The sequence below is a fragment of the Pongo pygmaeus genome, chromosome 5 (genome assembly GCF_028885625.2).
Source record: "Pongo pygmaeus isolate AG05252 chromosome 5, NHGRI_mPonPyg2-v2.0_pri, whole genome shotgun sequence".
Lineage (NCBI taxonomy): Eukaryota > Metazoa > Chordata > Mammalia > Primates > Hominidae > Pongo > Pongo pygmaeus.
In genome coordinates, this window is record NC_072378.2 from 107304163 (window position 1) to 107326454 (window position 22292).

Here is a 22292-nt window from a genome sequence, read left to right on the forward strand (position 1 = left end):
GTCTTCAGACGATCAAACTACTCCGAACTACAGGAGGAAATTCAAACCAAAGGCAAAGAAGTTGAAAACTTTGAAAAAAATTTAGAAGAATGTATAACTAGAATAACCAATACAGAGAAGTGCTTAAAGGAGCTGATGGAGCTGAAAGCCACGGCTTGAGAACTACGTGAAGAATGCAGAAGCCTCAGGAGCTGACGCGATCAACTGGAAGAAAGGGTATCAGTGATGGAAGATGAAATGAATGAAATGAAGCGAGAAGGGAAGTTTAGAGAAAAAAGAATAAAAAGAAACAAAACCTCCAAGAAATATAGGACTATGTGAAAAGACCAAATCTGCGTCTGATTGGTGTACCTGAAAGTGACGGGGAGAATGGAACCAAGTTGGAAAACACTCTGCAGGATATTATCCAGGAGAACTTCCCCAATCTAGCAAGGCAGGCCAACATTCAGATTCAGGAAATACAGAGAACGCCACAAAGATACTCCTTGAGAAGAGCAACTCCAAGACACATAATTGTCACATTCACCAAAGTTGAAATGAAGGAAAAACTGTTAAGGGCAGCCAGAGAGAAAGGTCAGGTTACCCACAAAGGGAAGCCCATCAGACTAACAGCAGATCTCTCGGCAGAAACTCTACAAGCCAGGAGAGAGTGGGGGCCAATATTCAACATTCTTAAAGAAAAGAATTTTCAACCCAGAATTTCATATCCAGCCAAACTAAGCTTCATAAGTGAAGGAGAAATAAAATACTTTACAGACAAGCAAATGCTGAGAGATTTTGTCACCACCAGGCCTGCCCTAAAAGAGCTCCTGAAGGAAGCGCTAAACATGGAAAGGCACAACCGGTACCAGCCGCTGCAAAATCATGCCAAAATGTAAAGACCATCGAGACTAGGAAGAAACTGCATCAACTAACGAGCAAAATAACCAGCTAACATCATAATGACAGGATCAAATTCACACATAACAATATTAACCTTAAATGTAAATGGACTAAATGTTCCAATTAAAAGACACAGACTGGCAAATTGGATAAAGAGTCAAGACCCATCAGTGTGCTGTATTCAGGAAACCCATCTGACATGCAGAAACACACATAGGCTCAAAATAAAAGGATGGAAGAAGATCTACCAAGCAAATGGAAAACAAAAAAAGGCAGGGGTTGCAATCCTAGTCTCTGATAAAACAGACTTTAAACCAACAAAGATCAAAAGAGACAAAGAAGGCCATTACATAATGGTAAAGGGATCAATTCAACAAGAAGAGCTAACTATCCTAAATATATATGCACCCAATACAGGAGCACCCAGATTCATAAAGCAAGTCCTGAGTGACCTACAAAGAGACTTAGACTCCCACACAATAATAATGGGAGACTTTAACACCCCACTGTCAACATTAGACAGATCAATGAGACAGAAAGTTAACAAGGATACCCAGGAATTGAACTCAGCTCTGCACCAAGCGGACCTAATAGACATCTACAGAACTCTCCACCCCAAATCAACAGAATATACATTTTTTTCAGCACCACACCACACCTATTCCAAAATTGACCACATAGTTGGAAGTAAAGGCTCTCCTCAGCAAATGTAAAAGAACAGAAATTATAACAAACTGTCTCTCAGACCACAGTGCACTCAAACTAGAACTCAGGATTAAGAAACTCACTCAAAACCGCTCAACTACATGGAAACTGAACAACCTGCTCCTGAATGACTACTGGGTACATAATGAAATGAAGGCAGAAATAAAGATGTTCTTTGAAACTAATGAGAACAAAGACACAACATACCAGAATCTCTGGGACACATTCAAAGCAGTGTGTAGAGAGAAATTTATAGCACTAAATGCCCACAAGAGAAAGCAGGAAAGATCCAAAACTGATACTCTAACATCACAATTAAAAGAACTAGAAAAGCAAGAGCAAACACATTCAAAAGCTAGCAGAAGGCAAGAAATAACTAAAATCAGAGCAGAACTGAAGGAAATAGAGACAAAAAAAAACCCTTCAAAAAATTAATGAATCCAGGAGCTGGTTTTTTGAAAGGATCAACAAAATTGATAGACCGCTAGCAAGACTAAATAAAGAAAAAAAGAGAGAAGAATCAAATAGATGCAATAAAAAATGATAAAGGGGATATCACCACCGATCCCACAGAAATACAAACTACCATCAGAGAATACTACAACCACCTCTACGCAAATAAACTAGAAAATCTAGAAGAAATGGATAAATTCCTCGACACATACACTCTCCCAAGACTAAACCAGGAAGAAGTTGAATCTCTGAATAGACCAATAACAGGATCTGAACTTGTGGCAATAATCAATAGCTTACCAACCAAAAAGAGTCCAGGACCAGATGGATTCACAGCCGAATTCTACCAGAGGTACAAGGAGGAACTGGTACCATTCCTTCTGAAACTATTCCAATCAACAGAAAAAGAGGGAATCCTCCCTAACTCATTTTATGAGGCCAGCATTATACTGATACCAAAGCCTGGCAGAGACACAACCAAAAAAGAGAATTTTAGACCAATATCCTTGATGAACATTGATGCAAAAATCCTCAATAAAATACTGGCAAACTGAATCCAGCAGCACATCAAAAAACTTATCCACCATGATCAAGTGGGCTTCATCCCTGGGATGCAAGGCTGGTTCAATATATGCAAATCAATAAATGTAATCCAGTATATAAACAAAACCAAAGACAAAAACCACATGATTATCTCAATAGATGCAGAAAAGACCTTTGACAAAATTCAACAACACTTCATGCTAAAAACTCTCAATAAATTAGGTATTGATGGGACGTATCTCAAAATGATAACAGCTATCTATGACAAACCCACAGCCAATATCATACTGAATGGGCAAAAACTGGAAGCATTCCCTTTGAAAACTGGCAAAAGACAGGGATGCCCTTTCTCACCACTCCTATTCAACATAGTGTTGGAAGTTCTGGCCAGGGCAATTAGGCAGAAGGAAATAAAGGGTATTCAATTAGGAAAAGAGGAAGTCAAATTGTCCCTGTTTGCAGATGACATGATTGTATATCTAGAAAACCCCATTGTCTCAGCCCAAAATCTCCTTAAGCTGATAAGCAACTTCAGCAAAGTCTCAGGATACAAAATCAATGTACAAAAATCACAAGCATTCTTATACACCAATAACAGACAAACAGAGAGCCAAATCATGAGTGAACTCCCATTCACAATTGCTTCAAAGAGAATAAAATACTTAGGAATCCAACTTACAAGGGACGTGAAGGACCTCTTCAAGGAGAACTACAAACCACTGCTCAATGAAATAAAAGAGGATACAAACAAATGGAAGAACATTCCATGCTCATGGATAGGAAGAATCAATATCGTGAAAATGGCCATACTGCCCAAGGTCATTTATAGATTCAATGGCATCCCCATCAAGCTACCAATGACTTTCTTCACAGAATTGGAAAAAACTACTTTAAAGTTCATATGGAACCAAAAAAGAGCCTGCATTGCCAAGACAATCCTAAGCCAAAAGAACAAAGCTGGAGGCATCATGCTACCTGATTTCAAACTATACTACAAGGCTACAGTAACCAAAACAGCATGGTACTGGTACTAAAACAGAGATATAGATCAATGGAACAGAACAGAGCCCTCAGAAATAATGCTGCGTATCTACAACTATCTGATCTTTGACAAACCTGAGAAAAACAAGCAATGGGGAAAGGATTCCCTATTTAATAAATGGTGCTGGGAAAACTGGCTAGCCATATGGAGAAAGCTGAAACTGGATCCCTTCCTTACACCTTATACAAAAATCAATTCAAGATGGATTAAAGACTTAAACGTTAGACCTAAAACCATCAAAACCCTACAAGAAAACCTAGGCATTACCATTGAGGACATAGGCATGGGCAAGGACTTCATGTCTAAAACACCAAAAGCAATGGCAACAAAAGCCAAAATTGACAAACGGGATCTAATTAAACTAAAGAGCTTCTGCACAGCAAAAGAAACTACCATCAGAGTGAACAGGCAACCTACAAAATGGGAGAAAATTTTTGCAACCTACTCATCTGACAAAGGGCTAATACCCAGAATCTACAAAGAACTCAAACAAATTTACAAGAAAAAAACAAACAACCCCATCAAAAAGTGGGCAAAGGATATGAACAGACACTTCTCAAAAGAAGACATTTATGCAGCCAACAGACACATGAAAAAATGCTCATCATCACTGGCCATCAGAGAAATGCAAATCAAAACCACAATGAGATACCATCTCACACCAGTTAGAATGGCAATCATTAAAAAGTCAGGAAACAACAGGTGCTGGAGAGGATGTGGAGAAATAGGAACACTTTTACACTGTTGGTGGGACTGTAAACTAGTTCAACCATTGTGCAAGACAGTGTGGCGATTCCTCAGGGATCTAGAACTAGAAATACCATTTGACCCAGCCATCCCATTACTGGGTATATACCCAAAGGACTATAAATCATGCTGCTATAAAGACACATGCACACGTATGTTTATTGCGGCACTATTCACAATAGCAAAGACTTGGAACCAACCCAAATGTCCAACAATGACAGACTGGATTAAGAAAATGTGGCATATATACACCATGGAATACTATGCAGCCATAAAAAATGATGAGTTCATGTCCTTTGTAGGGACATGGATGAAATTGGAAATCATCATTCTCAGTAAACTATCGCAAGGACAAAAAACCAAACACTGCATGTTCTCACTCATAGATGGGAATTGAACAATGAGAACACATGGACACAGGAAGGGGAACATCACACTCTGGGGACTGTTGTGGGGTGGGGGGAGGGGGGAGAGATAGCATTAGGAGATATACCTAATGCTAAATGACGAGTTAATGGGTGCAGCACACCAGCATGGCACATGTATACATATGTAACTAACCTGCACATTGTGCACATGTACCCTAAAACTTAAAGTATAATAATAATAATTTTAAAAAAAGTTATGAAGAGTACTGTAAAGGAAAATAAAGCAGAATAAAAATGGGTTAAAAAAAGAACTAATTTTACCTCTCATAATATTTTATACTATTATTATTAAGATTACCTATAAACAGGAAACAACGTGTTAAATTTATACCTCAGGACTTGTTCTGAATCTAGAGACAGACTAGTCTTATCTTGTTCTCCACTGTTGCTTGTATTCTCACACATTCCTCCAGGAATTCTCAAGCTGGGCCTATCTGTTTTTTCTACAAAAGTACCATCAATAACTTTTACCTAAAGCTGAAAGGAGAAAAGTAACCCTTTTTCTTCTCCCTTGAGCCACCTGCTAGCTAATGTCCCTCTACAAGGAACTGATTGGAATTAACTCCCACCTTCTCTCTGCCAGAGCCCATAGTTTAAAACACAGAAGCTATGGTTCTGGCAATCAATCAAATCTCCTGCTTTTTCTCACTCTGGATTATGGATGAAGTATAACAGAGGTTCTAGCATGGCCCTCTGCTCCATTTCCAAAACTGGATTACTACTTAGGACAACAGGGAAATACCTCTTTTCTCTTATGCAAATGAGTAAGATTTTCTCTTCTAAAGAAGGATCCTGTGAACATCTTAAAAATTATCACCAGCTGGGTGTGGTGGCTCACGCCGGTGATCTCAGAACTTTGGGAGGCCGAGGCGCGGCGGATTACTTGAGGTCAGGAGTTCAAGACCAGCCTGGTCAACATGGTGAAACCCCATGTCTACAAAAATACAAAAATTAACTGGCCGTGGTGGCACCCGCCTGTAATCCCAGCTGTTCAGGAGGCTGAGGCAGGAGAATCACTTGAATCCAGGAGGTGGAGGTTGCAGTAGGCCGAGATTGCACCACTGCACTCCAGCCTGGGTGACAGAGTGAGACTCCATCACAAAAAAAAAAAAAAAAAACAAAAAAAAACCCACCAATTAAAGCAACTAACAGCAGCTACTACTCTTATGTAGAGCTGCCAAAGTAAATGCTCAGTTAGGTACAAAAACTTACCCCCCTCATCCAAACTGATCAACTGAACTGATATAATTTTTGCTTTTTAAAGTTTAGCATGTAATTATGTAGGTCTTACTTAGTTCAATTCCTGAGGACCTACTATGTGCCAGGCACTGTGCTAGACGTTGGAAGTACAAAGAATAAAGCCCAGTTGTTACCAAATCCATGTGCTTAACACTTAGATTGGTTAGGGATAGGCAGGGAGAAGAGAGGAGGCTAGGGCATAAAATGCCATGAACAGTGTTTTCAGTGCCATGATAGTGATTTGCACAGCTTTAATATAGAGTCCAAGAAACACTTCCCAGGGAAGATGGTGCTGGACATAAGCTCTTTTCACAGTATCTTTCTCTTTATTTTTGGTTAATGTTCCTTATCTTACCTCTTTAATCATTTTAAACAGTCATGTTATAGCCCTTTCATGTTTTTCTGTATCTCAGGTTCCTGAGGTGCTAACCTTCCTGCTTACTTTTACTTATGGTAGGTAAGGTTCTCATATATTTATAATTTCTGATTTTGAGTTCACTACTAGGTATTATTTTCTTTGTGGCAATCTTATTTTTTTTAATTAAAGATCAGTAATAGGAAGATATCTAGAAAATCCCCAAATATTTGCAAATTAAACACAAATTTCCACATAATCCATGGGACAAAGAGGCTGTCAGAGGGAAATTAGAAAATGTTATAAATTGAATGAAAGTAAATAAAAATATAATAATCAAAACATCAAAATTTCAGGAATGCAGAAATTTATAGTATTAAATGCTTATATTAGAAAAGAAAGATTTCAAATCAAAGATTTAATTTTTCATTTTAAGAAACCAGAAAAAGAGCAAAATAAATCCTAAAAAAAGCAGAAGGAAAAATAAAGATCAAAGCAAAAATCGATAAAACAGAAAACAGAAAAACAAAAGAGAAAACCAATGAAACAGAAACAAATCTTTTGAAAAGATATATAAAACAGATACACTTCTAGCCAAAATGACTATGAGACAAAGAAAGAAGACACAAATTAGAAATATCGGCAATGAAGGGATAGGACCCTGCTGCAGACCCCACATACTTCGAAAAGACAATAAAAGCATATTACAAAGAACTTTATACCCATACATTTAATAACTTAGATCAGATGAACAAATTCATTGAAAAACACAATCTATGAAAGTTCATGCAAGAAGAAGTAAAAAAACTAGAACAGTTCAGCCCAGATGTCTTCACTGGTGAATTCTATCAAATATTTATGGAAGAACTCATACCAGCAGCTCTTTCAGAAAACTGAAGAAAGCACTACCTACCTCATTTTATGAGGCCAGCATTACCCTGATACTAAAACCAGACAATGACAACCCTAAGACTAAAACCAGAAAGAGACATTACAGGAAAATTATTAAACAATATCCCTTATGATATCAGATGCACAAATCCTCAAAAACATTAACAAATTATATCCAGCAATATGTCAAAAGAATGATACACCATGATCAAGTACAGTTATACTAAGAACAGAAGGTTGGTTTAACATTTGTATGAAGAAATTTGTATAAAGAAAATCATACAATCATCTTAACAGATACAGAAAAAGCATTTGACAAAATTCAACATCCATTTATGATAAAAGACAGTACACTGGTAAAAGAAGGAAGCTTCCTCAACCTAACAAAAACCCTATAGCCAATATCATACTTAATCGTGAAAAAATGAATTTTCCCCCTAACATTTGGAACAAGGTAGAAACATCCACTCTCACCATCACTATTCAATATCATACTAGATGTTTCAGCAGGTATAATAAAACAAGAAAAAAAGACACATGGGCTGAAAATGAAAAAATGAAGCTTTATATTTATAAACGTCATGATTATCTACGTAGAAAATCATAAATAATCTATTAACACCTGTTAAAACCAATAAATGAGTTTAGCAAGGTTGTATGACATAAGGCTAATGTATTTCTCTATGCTAGCAATAGACAATTGGAAACTGAAAATTTAAATGTAATATCACTTAAAATAGCACTGAAGGCTAGGCATGGTGACTCACACCTGTAATCCCAGCACTTTGGGAGGCCAAGGTGGGTGATCACCTGAAGTCAGGAGTTCGAGACCAGCTGGGCCAATATAATGAAATCCGTTCTCTACTAAAAGTACAAAAATTAGCCACGCATGGTGGCAGGCACCTGTAATCCCAGTTACTGAAGGGGCTGAGGCAGGAGAATAGCTTGAACCTGGGAGGCAGAGGTTGCAATGAGCCGATATCGCACCACCGCACTCCAGCCTGGGCGACAGAGCATCCGTCTCAACAATAAAAAAATGTGTTGTGTAGAAAGATCCTCTACTGAAATTTGTCTTTTTCCTCATGATTAGACTGGGGTTATGAGTTTCTGGAAGGAAGAACACAGAAGTAATGTGCCACTTTCATCATATCATACCGAAGGTACATAAAATCACCATGATTTAGCTCTGCTGATGTTGGCTGAGGTAGTGTTTATCAAGTTTCTTCACTGTAAAGTTACTCCCCAACCATCAACACACATAGTCTTGGAAGGAAGTCACTATGCTCAACCCATACTAAGGAGTCCCGGGGAAGTTATGCTTCCTGTCCTTGGGATAGGGTATCTATACAAATTATTTGGAATTCTTTGGCATGGAAGATTTGTTTCTTTTCTTCTCTTTATTATTTATTCAACCATTTATATCAGCATGGACTCATGGATATTTATAGTATGCTTTGAGTATTTAAAACTTATAAAATAATTTCTGACTTTATTGCATTTTGATCAGGTCGTATAATATTTCTGTATTATAACACTTATCTGATGTTTACTTTTGTGACCTGACATACAATCATGTTTTGTAAACATTTCATGTGCACTTGAGAAAAAGATGTATTTTCTATTATCAGAACTTCAAGTTTGATATATGTACAGACCTACCTATTTGGCTGTGTTGTTTAGGCCTTCTCAAAAATCTATCCTTGCTGATTTTTGTCTGTCTTATCTTATACTGAGAGTGGTGAGTTAAAGTCTCCCATTATTAATTAGCATGCTTATGTCTCTTTGTATTTCTTGTATTTTTTGCTTTATAAATGTGGTTGCTGTGTTATTTGGTGTTAAATATACATAACTGTTGTTATCTTTATTTTGAATTGAAGTGTGTTCTTCCTCATGTTTAATGCATCTTTAGTTCTACTTTGGTATCAGAATAATAACTGCTGCTTTCTATGTGTTTTTCTATTTTTCTGGTATTCTTTTATTCATGTCTTTGTTTTTAGCTTTTTAATTCATGTTGTTTAGGTATATATTTTCTATACAGCATGAAGTTTATTTTACGGGCCAAATTGAAAATACTTTTTGTTAACAGGTGAAGTGAGTTAGGGCTATTCATAATTGTTGATAATAATTAATATATTTGGTCTCAACATATTATATATATTATGTATAATATGTTTTTCTGCTATATTTTCTTTATTATCAGTTTTTTTGAATTTTGAAAATTTCTGTTATATTTAGAAATATTTTTTCTTCTGTTTTAGTGATTCTGTGCTTTACTGTAAATAGACCTCTAATGTAAGGATTTACGTTTAACTGTCTAGGAGTTGGGCTGTGTTTAATGTTTGTTGTAGCTGTAGGTGTCAGAGGCTTCAGTTTCCTCTAGTGTCCCTGTTTTTGTCTCCCTTGTTATCTTTGGGTTTCCCTAGAAACTCCTTCTTAAATAGGGTCTGCATCTTACAGCTCTCTCAGCTGTAATCTGCTCTTAATTTACTGGAGCTCTGTTGATGTGGTAGGAAGGTATTGTGGAAGGGAAGCAATCTATACTCCTATAATTAAATCTCAGTATTGTTAGTGTTTGTGATTCTCTGGGTTCTGACCTTCAGAAGAGTTTCTCAGTCTTCTTCACCCTCCCTTTATGTTAGACAGAAAGGCCATGGTTGGGTAAATTGGTAGTTTCCTTTGAGGGCTGGCCTTTGTTACTGAGAACACTCTGAGAGCACTTCAAAGTGGATCATTTTCCTTTCCCCTTGCCAAAAGCATGAGGGGATTTTTCCCAGATCTTCAACTTTGAAAGGTGGTAGTATCCAGCCTGGGGGTAAAACTTTCATGAATGTGTAGGGCCTCCTTAGTTTTTAACTCTCAAGTTATCAAGATTCAGTCTCCAGACACTAGTCAATCATCATCCAAGTAATCCTGACAGTTCTTGCAGTGTATGTTCCCAGTTAGCTATGATTCTTTGTATTCACCTTTCTCTCTAGTTTTCAGAGCAGCGGTTTCCCCTGAGACCTCAATTATCTGATAAATCTATTAAGAGTTATTGGTTTTCAGTTTTTCATTTTTTTTTCTTGTTGTAGGAATGGGAGTGACAGCTTCCAAACTTTTTACATGTGAGAGGAGAAACTGGAAGTCACAAAAGATACAGATTTACTTTTCTACTATTTCTTTCTTTCCTCAAAAGTAGTTAATAATCCGAATTAAAGAATGGAATGTGCTAGAAGTAAAAGGAAACTATAAAGGTTTATTTTAGTGTGGAGGAAAGCAGAAATCATTAGACTGTGTCATCCCCTCATTTCCATTATCAGTCTACCCTATCTACTTCTAAAATGTAAGCTCCCTAATAATAGGAGCCTTATTTGCCTTGGCCAGCTGCATCCCCAGGGCATAAAACACCGTATGGCACATAGCAGGTATTTAATAAATATTTGTGTTAGATTAATTAACCAGGTAACAAGGTGCTTTTCTTGACTCTAACCTCCATAATAAGGCTGGAAAGGAGCCAAATCCAGCCCATCTTTCGTGTTTTTGCATTCATCATCAATTGAGACAGAAAATAGTTTTAAATCAAAGAGCTTGTAAGCATATGTTAAATGCTATTAAATACTCAGTAACAATAGAACTTCTTCATGGCAACAGAAAACTGGCTCATCCTCTTGGTCATTTTGGAAATGAGATTTTTTTAAACCTTGTTCATAGCTATGTTCCATTTTCTTAAGATGCTGCCTATGTTTATTTACTGTATCCAAGGAATTGAAGAATTAAATTCATTAGGTGTTGTTTAAACAAGACAGGAAGTATAGTCAAAGGCATAATTTAATATTTTGGAACATTTGGCACAGTCAAAAACCAAGTAGACTCCTGATTAGATATGCTGTGATCCAGTTTCATGAAATTCAACTAGAATGCTTTTACTATGAAATAACTTTTGCAGCTGAACTTTTTGACTTCCATATCAGGATGTCAACATATCCTTTAACATATTTCATCCTACTTATAAATATTTCACTATAATTATAGCATTTTATTAATTTATTTTCCAATATATAAGCCAGTATTGGTAACATGCAAGTCAATATGTTAAAATAAAAAGAGCTTATTGCAAATTTTTTACAGCTACAGGTGATTTTTTCAGAGGTTTAACACTAGCTGCACAGTTTATACAAATTATTCTCAAAGGAAGATAGCAGAGAACTTACTAGAAGCTAATGTTGGAAAAAATTTCAAATATAACTAGTTGAGAAATGTGAACTTTATTCTGAAAGTAACGGGGAGCCTCTGAAGAATTTCAATCAGGAAAACACCCAGATTATATTTATGTTTCACAAAGATTATTTAATTCCCTTCACAGCACTATTTTTTAAAACTTATTTACTGTGTTTTCTCCAACTAGAATATAAGGTCTACAAGACTACAGCACATATCTGTGTATTCACTGTTATATCTCCTATACCTTTTATAATGTCAGGTGCGGGAGGTAAACAAAAATGGCTGAAAAGCTAATACTTTTTTCTTTCCTTTTTTTTGGCCGTGAACCACCACCACCACCATAATAATTAAAGTCTTGAACCCAAGAATTGTTAGTGAGGGCACAAATTAGAACACTCTGAAAATATTAAAGAGCAAGAATTAAACACTGGTGACCAAAAGGATATGGACAATGGGGAAAAGTAAAAGCAGGAATCATTTACGGTATTTCAAAAATTATCATAAAGCTACAGCAATAAAGACAGTATAATAATGGCATAAGGGACAGACAAGCAGATCAACAGAATAGATTTGAGAGTCCAGAAATAAAAACTTATATTTGGTCGGGCGCAATGGCTCATGCCTGTAATTCTAGCACTTTGGAAGACCAAGAACAGGAGGATCACTTGAGCCCAGGAGTTCAAGACTAGCGTGGACAACACAGTGAGACTCCCTCTCTACAAAAAAATAAAAAATTAGCTGGGCATGGCAGCACACGCCTGTAGTCCCTACTACTTGGGAGGCTGCGGTGAGAGGATCATTTGAGCTTAGGATGTCGAGGCTACAGTGAGCCATGACTGCACCACTGTACCCCATCCTGAGTGACACAGCAAGACTCTGTCTCCAAAACAAAAAACAAAAAAACCCTTAAATTTACGGTCAGTTGATTTTTGACAAGGATGCAGAGTTCAATCAACAGGGAAAATAATATTTCCAATAAATGGTGTGGGGACAACTGGGTAGCCACATGCAAAAAAATAAAGTTGGACCCTTACTCATGCCATATACAAAAATTAATTCAAAACAGGGCCGGGTGCAGTGGCTCACACCTGTAATCCCAACACTTTGGGAGGCCGAGACAGGCAGATCATTTGAGGCCAGAAGTTCAAGACCAGTCTGGCCAACATGGTAAAACCCCCGTCTTTACTAAAAAAAAAATTATCCAGGCATGATGGTGCGCGCATGTAATCCCAGCTACTCAGGAGGCCAAGGCAGGAGAATCATTTGAACCCAGGAGGCGGAGGCTGCAGTGAGCCGAGATCGCACCACTGTACTCCACCCTGGGTGACACAGTGAGAATCCATCTCAAAAAAAAAAATCAATTCAAAATAGATCATAGATCTAAATATAAGAATGAAAACTATAAAATGCTATTTTCTATATAAAAGTAAATCTTCATAAGATTAAGATGCTCTTAGACACAACATGAGAAACAAAAGAAAAAATAAAGTGGACTTCATCAAAATTAAAAATTTTTGTGTATCAAAGGACACCATCAAGAAGGTGAAAAAAACCACCCACGGAATGGGAGAAAATATTTGCAAACCATGCATCTGAGAAGGGACTTGTATCTAGATACAAATAAAGAACTCCTTCAACTCAACAATAAAAAGAAAAATAACCCAGTTAAAAAATGGGCAAAGATATACAAATGGCCAACAAGGACATGAAAAGATGTTCAATGTCATAAGCCATTAGAGAAATGCAAATCAAAGCCACAATGACACCAATTTACACCCATTAGGATGGCTAAAATGAAAAAGACCAACAATAGCAACTGTTGATGAAGATGTGGAGAAATGGAACCTTCATTCATTAATGGGATTTTAAAATCATACAGCCAGTTTCGAAAAGTTTAAAAAGGTAAAACAAAGTTACTATGTGACTCAGCAATTCTACTCTTCATACACACCAAAGAGAAATGAAAACATGTATTCACACAAGAACTTGTAAACTAATGCAACAGAAGCATTTTCATAATAGCCCAAAAGTAGAACCAACCCAAATATCCATTAGCTAATCAACTGTTACACAAAATGTGGTATATATTCACACAGTAGAATACTATTTTGTCATAAAAAGAAATGAAGTACAATATAGACGAACCCTGAAGATATTACACGAAGTGAAAGAAGCCAGGCAGAAATGGACAAATATTCTATAATTTCATGTATATGAAACATCCAGAGTTGGCAAATCCATAAAGACAGAACTAGGGGTAGTGGGTAAATAGGTGGTGATAATCAATAGGTACCGAGGTTTTTTTGAGGCGAGTGGTAGAATGTCCTAAAATTAGATAGTGGTAATGGTTGCACAACTCTGTAAATACACTAAAACCCACTAAACTGGCCAGGCACGGTGCCTCACGCCTGTAATCCCAGTACTTTGGGAGGCCAAGGTGGTTGGATCACCTGAGGTCAGGAGTTCGAGACCAGCCTGGCCAACATGGTGAAACCCTGTTTCTATTAAAAATACAGAAATTAGCAGGGCATGGTGGCGGGCACCTGTAATCTCGGCTATTCAGGAGGCTGAGGCAGGAGAATTGCTGGAACCCGGGAGGCAGAGGTTACAGTGGGCCGAGATCATGCTACTGCATTCCAGCCCAGCCAACAAAAATGAGACTCTGTCTCAAAACCAAAAAAAAAAAAAAAAAAAACCCACTAAACTGTGTACTTAAAGAGGGTGAATTTTATGGTATGTAAATTGTATCTAAATAAAGTTGTTATTAATATTCACACACACACACACTGACACTCACACAACTTGTAGACTTTTGAATAGATCATTCTCCCTCTGGTGCTTTCCATTTGACTGACGCAAAATTCTCAATTTCCACAAATAAAAACACAAAAACTCTCCAAAATTTATATAGGTCTGAAAGTTAATTTAAGGAATTATTAGAATATAAAGTTCTTGAAGGCTACAAAAATATCATAGTTCTACTTCCCTTCTTCATACTATTTTATACACAGTAAGTGCTCAATAAATGTCTGCTCAAATGAATCTTCAAAAAGAGATTAGGGAGCTTAAATGTTCAGAAAGAAGTACTTTTATAGCAAGGCTTTCCAGACGAATACTGACCTCTGAATTTCATCTCTTTATTTAGTCTTTGGCCAGTTTCTTTAGGAAGAGAGATCTGAGAAATCTTTAGAACATGACCCTAATATAGAAGCTACTATAATTAACCTTCCTGCATTTTTAAATTAAAAACATCCTTCTGCCTATAGTCCCAGGTACTCAGAAGGCTGAGGCAGGAGAACTGCTTGAGCCCAGGAGTTTGAATCCAGCCTGTGCAACATAGCAAGATCCCTGTCTCTTAAAAAAAAAAAAAAAAAATCTTCGTACAGAAAACCTCTATAGCAGAGTTAATACAAAACACAAAAAACATCTTGTTATCCTCTTGGATCAGGGAATGAGGTACTCTGGTTAATACCAATTGACTACTTACAGATTAGTACTTACTAAATGAATTGGAACAAAATCACAACAAATTCAGTTGATCATAATCTTCCATGGATAAATCAGAAAACATTTGGATATGTTAGTTACACTGCCTTAGGGTCATTGTTATAATCAACTATCATTATTTACTATGTTGGACTGTTTTTGCCCATGTACTCAGTAAGGAAGTTTCAGTTGAAGTAATACTAAGCAGATCAACTTTTACCATAGGACATTAGAACCAAGAGAACTGACAGCTCAAGCCTAAAAGCTGAACATCTTTTTTTTTCTCTCTCCTTCTTTTTTAAAATAAAATAGGCAATTCACCACTAAATCAAGACAGGCAACAAAGAAACAAACAAAATAGCTGAATAAGGAGGAACTGGCATTTAGGAATCCTTACAGAGGGGAGGGGTCAAAAGAGGAGTTTCATATAGCCCTTCAAATATGAAATGTTTCATTTCTAGTGGGATGTAAAAAGTTGAGGAAGAGAGAAGCTGCAAATACTGGTTTGATGAAGACACAGAAAGAGAAAAGTCCCTTTGGGCCTTTCAATGGCTTTCTTGTGTCCATGCCAAGAAACAGACAACCACACTAGGCCAAGCACATGTGGATGCAGAGGCACAATGCTCCTTTAGGTGTAGGTGCACAGGAGCAATTTTATGTGGCCTGGATCTTTCATCAAATCTGTTTCCACGTCCTGCAAAGTTTACCTTTAAGAAAGCATGATTGTACATGAGCAAAAATACATGGCCCAAAATATGTGTCAGGCCTGCTTACTGGAATAAGGGATATAATTTCCTGAAAAACACAGTAACATGTCTATAGAAAAATCATATGTAGGATGTAAGATCTTACAAACTAACTGTTAAGTCAACAGAATTTCTGCCTTAGAACTTCATTAAGTATGTTAAATGAAGGTAAGTTTAGCCTCCCTTTCCTCATCCTCTTTATTCTCTAGCTTGTCCTCTAAAAAAGCATCTTTAAGAAAGGAAGCTACAAATTTTTGTCTTTAAAAATCAACTCAAACACATTTTAAAAAACTAAGATTGTATTAATTATTTAACAGGTATGTATATTCACTAGGCAAAGAATCTGGCACTGAAAAAAATGATCCACTTTTCTTCTGGGTTCCTATATACAGGAATCAAAATAATTTACAAAGAAGATTTGTACAATGAAGAACAGCAGACTCAAAAATTCAAACTTTGTGATATTAAAAAGTAACTTCATGTTTATTAGATGTAGTTTTAAATTGTATATGTCATTTTTAAAAAAATCAAAACAAAAATTGACAATTGGATCCTATATTTAAGTGTTATCTGAACATGTCACAGAACAATGTTCTAAGGCTCACAGCAGGATTAGGCTTACATTTAAATCACTGACATTATTTGGTAATTATTCATCTTAGGATAAAATCTAATCTGACCGTTCATGTCATAAAACCAGAGTCCACAGAGTTGGAAGGTATCCAAGAACTCACTAGTGCAATCTCCTCATTTTACAAAAGAACAAAGTAGGGCCAATCGAAGTTAAATAATTTGCCCTAAATGCCCGGTGATCTCAGGATTAGGGTACAGCAGACTGCAAGCTATATTACTTTATCAATGAAGCTAACTAAATCCCATTTGACCAGAAATAAATATTTTCCAAAGGCTTAATCAATTTTGTTCTTTCATCAGAGTTTAGAGGAAAATATAAAGATCATCTAGCAATCTGAGGAACCTTCAAAATATTTCCCTAGTACATAAAACAATGCAAAATTAAAGAAACCATAGAAGTCCAAAGCTAGGGTTGTCCCAGCTATCCTTCTTCAATAAGAACAAGATGCACAAGAATGTTACATCTAAATTTGACTTAAGGAAAGGAAAAATCACATACGGAGCAACAGAAAAACTTAATCCACAAGCTGCTTCCTTCTCAAATAAGTCTGACAGGTTTGTCCATTTTTCCACCAACCTGTTGCACTCTGCTTTGGTATTCTCACCATTGTGGTCCACACATTCCCAAGGAGGGTCTGACTTGACCTGCTTAGACCTTGACATCTGGAAAGTTCATTATTCCCCAGCTTCTCCTCACCACCCGTGAAAAAGACCAGAAAGATTGGTTGACTGTTCTTGGAGATGAGATGACAGGCCTGCAGGTGCACCTGTAGCCTCTGACCTGCCAGTAGAATCTTCACTTGCATGACTAAAGCAGCAGCTTAGATTTCCAGAAATATTAGCAGTTTTCATTTAAACTTTCTCTAGAGACCCTGGGCAGATGACATGAATGAACTGCTCAAAAATTTCCTCAGCAAACCTTTAACTCTCATTTTTGCTGATACCATTATTTTTGTAGGAATAAGGGAGAGAAATTACAGAGACAGAAGGATAGAAAAATTTTAAAGAAAGAAAAGCATTATTTGCTGTGTAAAGGCAGTTACCCACAGCTAATATGCAGCGTGTCAAAGGTATAACTGAAATATCTTAACCTGTAATCCAAATCCAAAGAATAGACATGAACATTAAAATAATACTGAAGCATAAAGGTCTGAAGGATAACAGATATCCACAGTTATTCTGCAGGAAGGCCCATAGACTAAGTTGGCTTTCCAGCCCTTCTGACCATCCCTAGAGGCTTCAACTGTGAGCCTGGTAGAAAACTGTATTAGAAGTTGCAATGATTTCATTTTCTCCATCTCTTGAGATGCTAGGAAAGGTCCAAATTACACTCTGAGTGCTGGAACAAATGTTACAAAAATGTACAAAATTACTTGTGATGTCATTGAAGAAAGTTAGCAGACAACTAGAACAATGTCATCAAAATAAGTAAACTCTCAAAGAGACTGGCATGCATTACATGATTCTCAATCCTATTCAATCAATTACATTATTTTAGTATAATTACCTATTTCCTTAGACTACCATTATTTAAATTAGATGATCTAAAACCATGCTAATGGGGAAAACCCTACCAATCAAAAAAGAAAGAAAAGAAAATCCTAGACTCAATTTCCTCACCATGACAGCCACAATGCATAAGAAGAGAAGAAAGAATATGTCAACAATATGTATACTTAGTAGAGCATAAGTTTATCATCCAGCCCAGGACACTACTGAAAATGAAAGAGGACACTATTAAAAATTATACCAGGCAAAGATGCAGAACAGGAACTCTCATTCATTGCTGATGGAAATGCAAAATGTTAATAGCCACTTCGGAAGACAGTTTGGCAGTTCCTTATAAAATTAGACATAGACTCAAATACAACCTAAAAATCATGCTCCTACGTATTTATTCAAGTGAACTGAAAACTTACGTTCATGTAAAAATGCATAGGTGAATTTTTTTTTTTTTTGAGATGGAGTCTCGCTCTGTCACCCAGGCTGGAGTGCAGTGGCGCAATCTCGGCTCACTGCAAGCTCCACCTCCCAGGTTCACACCATTCTCCTGCCTCAGCCTCCTGGGACTACAGGAGTAGCTGGGACTACAGGTGCCCGCCACCATGCCTGGCTAATTTTTTATATTTTTAGTAGAGACGGGGTTTCACCATGTTAGCCAGGATGGTCTGGATCTCCTGACCTCGTGATCCACCCACCTCGGCCTCCCAAAGTGCTGGGATTACAGGCGTGAGCCACCACGCCCAGCCGTATGTGAATTTTTATGGCAGCTTTATTCATAATCAAAGAACTGGAAGCAACCACATGTCATTTAAAAGAAGAATGGGTAAACAAATTGTGGTATATCCATACAATGTAATATTATGCAGTGACAACAAGGAATAACCTACTGATTCACACCAGATGGATAAATCTTAAATGCATTTTGCTAAGTGAAAAAAGATCTGACAGATTACATACTGTATGATTCCACTCATACTGTACGATTTCATTCATATAATATTCTGGAAATGGCTAAATTAAGGAATAGAAAACAGATTAGTGGTTGCCAGGGGTTGGGAGAGTAGAGAGTGGTTTACTACAAAGGGGAATACAAGGGAACTTTTAGGGTGATGGAACTATTTTGTATAGTACTGGGGTAGTGAATATATGACACTGGGTATTTGGCAAAACCCAAAGAACTTTACAACATAAAACATGAACTTTAATGCATAAAAAGTTTAAAAAATCAGCCAACAGGTTGGCATTCCCAGGATGGAATGTAGACTGTGAAAAAGAACCTAACCATTATAACTGTATGACATAATATCTCTGAGAATATGGGAAAAAAAAAGGAGTGGACCTAAATAACTTTTGAAAATAATACTTTGACTGTAAACAGTAAGGCTAGAGGCAAAAGAACTTGTACATGAATATTGTTTCTTACTTGGTAAAGTTGTTTCTCACGGGGGTATGAGTTAACATTTCTGAAACTGCTTTACATGTATACTACAGTCGAACAAACAGGTAAATAGATGCTATATCATAGAAGCCAGATTACTCACTGTTGGAAAGTTACAGATAAACTAAGGGGGAAGGCTAGAAGGAATCCTGTGGTATTGGATTGGAGACAGAATTATCAATATGAATTCATGTTTAACTTAATGTAGACACACAAATAATTATAGAAACATGTGTATACATGAATAAGTATACATACATTTCCTCACTCTGTCTGTTGAGAGGGCCTAGAAATAGGAATGTCCAGAAGTAATGATCATATCCACAACCCAGATATTGGTTTCTAAATACCACTATTCAATTAAAAACAAAAACAAACAACAAAAAAAACCATAGCTCCTTGGAGAAATGGCTATTTCTATGATTAGGTTGGGAAAATACAAGATAAGCCAGAGTATCTTATAGTACCAGAAAGTAAGGAAGTGTTCAACAAAAAGATGGGGTTATGTCAAAGGGAAAGAGCTCCCAATGGCCAAAGCTGGAACCATTTGAGCAACAAAATAACATGTTAATGGATTATAACTCAAAGTACAAACAAATATCTGTGAGTCCATATTGATACAGATAAATGGGGAGAAAAGACAGATATTCCTTAGAGAAAAATTCCAATTAATTTACATAGATACCCTCCAAGAGCTTAACTTACCCCCTTGAGTATGGGCTAGACTTAGTGACTCACTTCCAAAGAACAGAGGATGAGGTATGGGGATAACATTACAGTAGAGAAATCTGCCAGACACTACCTTGGCCAGATGATCAAGATTAACATCAACGGTGATAAGTCATAACATAAAATGTAGTCCTGAAATTATGCGAAAAGAAGGGCAATTCATCTCTGTATCATTCTGAAAAACCATAACCCCAGTCTACACAAGCAAACCCAAACTAAGGGACACTCCACAAAATAGCTGACCAATACTCCTCAAAACTGTTAAAGTCATGTAAAAGAAAGAAAGACTGACAAACTGTCACAGAATGGGGAAACTAAGGAGATATGACATCTAAACGTAATGTGGTATACTGAATTGGATCCTGGAACAGAAAAAGGACATTAGTGGAAAAGCGGGTAAGATCTGAATAAAGTCTGGAGTTTAATTAATAGTAACGTACCACTGTTGATTTCTTAGTTTTGACAAATGTAACATGATTACATCAGATGTTAATAGAGGAAACTAGGTGAGGGTATAGGGTATAAAGGAACTCTCTAAAATATCTTTGCAACTTTTCCATAAATCTAACATTATTCCAAATAAAAAGTGTATTAAATATGTGCCAAGAAAACAGATATAAGCCAGAACCATCCTGGAAACACTAGGACATCATGCTCATCTGATATATGACCCAAGTCTACTTTTGCTCTTAACATCCTTTAAGTGTTAACAATCTAGAGAATAATTGAGTTTGTGTGATTTAGTAATAAATGAAAAATCTAACTGGATTCTATCATAGCTATTTTTTTTAACTTTTTTTGGAATTTCTAGCTCCATAAAATACAAAATAATGCTTCAAATAAGGTTCCTTGAACTGATCGGGGGTGGGGAGAGGAAATGCAGATGATTTGTGATTAAAAGACTTTTTAATACTTAGAACTACCTTTTTGCTCAAATTTTATATTTAGGGACTAAGTATTTTATTCTTGTGGAAGAGATAATAACATGGCTATTGGAAAAGAAACCCCATCTAACTCTTAAGATCAGTGGTGAACCAGGAGGCCCACAACACTGTATCTACAGCTCATGAGAGATAAGAAAGAAACCAAATGGAAGAGTTTTTTAAAAATACCACATGTAATGATAAGAGGGAATAAAGAAAGGCAGTGAAAACTGACTAACCTCCTTCTATCCTGGCTAGTAAGAAATAGATTATATTTTTAAATTAACTCCTTGTATAACTCTGTCTACTGTAGGTATAAGGACTAATAACATCCTTAGAGAGCCCTGCTGCCAGAAATAGTTTCTATTCCAAGCAGGGGATGGGGGGATTACAAAGCAGGTATGGAAATCATTTGAAAGCAAAGATTTTTCTTGATGCTTTACCCCATTCAATAGCTGTATGAGGAGGGCCAATGTTTTAGGAAGTTATAGGTACTTCTAGTATACTAAAATGGTATAAACCCGTATCATATTTCCTTTGTGGAGGGCGGCAAACTAGAATTACTGCCAAAGTTACATTGCAGTATGTCTAATGTATCAACATATATTATAACTGAACCTACTACCCTCAGTTTGCCCACAAAGTCCATTTCATTCATGTATTAAATAAATATTTACTTTATGTTTCTTATGTGTCAGCACTTTTTGAATGCTTTATAGATTTTGGAAAAAAATGATACATGCTCATTTTTTTTAAGATTCAAGCAAGTCAAACAAGTACAAAAATAAAAGGGGGGAAAATCACCCTACAACCTCCTACCCAGAATTTAACACTTGGTGAAAAACAATCTAGACATCTCTCTTTGCCAGGCACATTAATACATATTTTATAAAAAGGATTTTAGCCATTTTACTAATGGGAAACATTTCTTTATTAAAAAAAAACAACTATTAAGCTTGATATTTATAACAATATTAATCCTAGACTCTTCTATTATTAAAAATGACCTGAGAATTCAGGCCAATAAGGCTTCACCTAAAACATACCTAATACAACCTTTCTCTAATTAAAAGTGGACCCTAGATGAAAATAAACACAGGTATACATGTTTTAACATTGGCCAAGTATAACTTTGCTTGTACGTAAAGAAGCTAATTGGGCAGCAGCTCTGTCAGTATACTGAAGTAGATTTCAATTGGCTGCCTATTTTGACTTAGCCCATAGAAAATAAAACGGTCAGATACTGCTTGCAGCGGTAAACGGTAACAGCTTTAAAAATTTTTTTAAAACATTCTTTAAAAGGGGGTATACAACAAGTTGCATGTTTTTCTTGATCTTTAGTTCCATGT

The 22292-nt window shown here is 36.5% G+C and overlaps 1 protein-coding gene across 1 annotated transcript in view; it reads right to left on the bottom strand.

The window, feature by feature from the left end:
* PDSS2 (decaprenyl diphosphate synthase subunit 2) overlaps nucleotides 1–22292 on the bottom strand; it is a 313717-nt gene that overhangs the window by 222869 nt on the left and 68556 nt on the right. The window lies entirely within an intron of this gene.